This window comes from Nelumbo lutea, chromosome 6 (genome assembly GCF_056320005.1).
Source record: "Nelumbo lutea isolate HS-2025 chromosome 6, American lotus-T2T, whole genome shotgun sequence".
NCBI lineage: Eukaryota > Viridiplantae > Streptophyta > Magnoliopsida > Proteales > Nelumbonaceae > Nelumbo > Nelumbo lutea.
In genome coordinates this window covers 33,099,030-33,100,469 of record NC_142689.1, presented here as the reverse complement: position 1 = coordinate 33,100,469, position 1,440 = coordinate 33,099,030, and the positions used below count along the sequence as shown (strand labels likewise).

The window sequence follows — 1,440 nt, the reverse complement described above, 5'->3', positions numbered from 1 at the left end:
AATTTGGGCAGGCTCGGATTGGGTTTTTCGTCAAAATATGAATAGACTCAAACAATGTAAAAGATTAAGTGACCGTTTGGCAAAAGGGGGGACTTGGATTTGTGGCGATCCAAGCTGGGCCCCGTTTAGGAACCCCAGAAGGTGTGTTACATTTGGTAAAAATCCAGTAAGGTGATTATGGTATTTCACTATTTCATACACAACTTGGGCAGGCTACTTTACGTAATTTATCCGAATGTAGGTGCTCAACAACCGTGGCCAAAACAAACATATAACAAGAAAAAGATATTGGGAAGCCTTTCTCTATCAGAGCCAGGTTTCGATCCTGGGACCTGTGGGTTATGGGCCCACCACGCTTCCGCTGCGCCACTCTGATTTGTTGTTAGTTTCAGACAGAAATTTTCTTTATTAAAATTATGTAGCTCAATTATTTGTCCTTCACGGTTCGTTCCACTTAAACGATCAGACCATTCGATCCAGGAATCGTTTTGGCAATCGATTCAGTTTTACTTTAAATCCAGTCTTTCGATAAAAACTGTTCAATTGGTTAATGACTCGTTAACCCAGGTAGTTGAATTGTCGATCCATTCAATATTTTTTAGTATTTTTTTATTTTAATTATTTTAAAAAATTTTTAACTTAGGGAAATTTCCCGATTAATATCTTATACTTTGGGCCTAATGTCACTTTGGTCCCCCAAACTTTAAAATGCAATAATTCAATACCCAAACTTTTAAAACATGATAATCGAGTATCTGCCATTAACTACTTGTTAATCAGTTGTTAAGTGGCATTTGAAAAAGACACAAATACCCTTCAAGTGTTATTTAATTTTCTTTATCAACTACCTAAACATTGGCAAAAAATTAATAGTCCCTAATCTTTATCAACTATCTAAGACTTGAAGGGCATTTGTGTCTTTTTCAAATACCACTTAATGGCTAGATAATAATTAATTAACTTCAAGTACTAAATTGTCATAATTTAAAAATTTGAATACTAAATTATCGCATTTTAAAATTCGAAAACCAAAATGACAATAGACCCAAATTACAGGTACTAATCGAAAATTTTCTTTTTAATTTATTTGTCAGAACGAGTCATTCATTGAAATATGGACCAGGTGGCCATAATGGTTCAGTTTCGAATCGTTTTTTAAAACATTGATCAGAATCTTAATCGAGGACCACAGAAAACAACTCACCACGGATTCAACGTATTGCATATTTAAGCAACCATAATGTCTATCAGTTGGACCTCACAAAGGAGCCAGACAGCGTAATCGTTGAGACTATGGAATCCATTTAATTGTGTGTCCTGATCCTGGTACTAGGGACACGTGACAAGCAATTGGGCTCGAGCCATTTCATGGGTCCAGTGGCCCAGGCCCAAAGGGGGCCTACCCATTAAGTAACGTTTAATATTTAGTCTAATAAAAGC

General features: G+C 36.0%; 1 non-coding gene across 1 annotated transcript; it reads right to left on the bottom strand.

The window, feature by feature from the left end:
- Positions 1-304: 304 nt before the first annotated feature.
- On the bottom strand, positions 305-376 carry TRNAM-CAU (transfer RNA methionine (anticodon CAU)). Its single transcript has one exon. It is a non-coding gene; the product is annotated as a tRNA-Met (tRNA).
- Between the last annotated feature and the right edge of the window lie 1,064 nt (positions 377-1,440).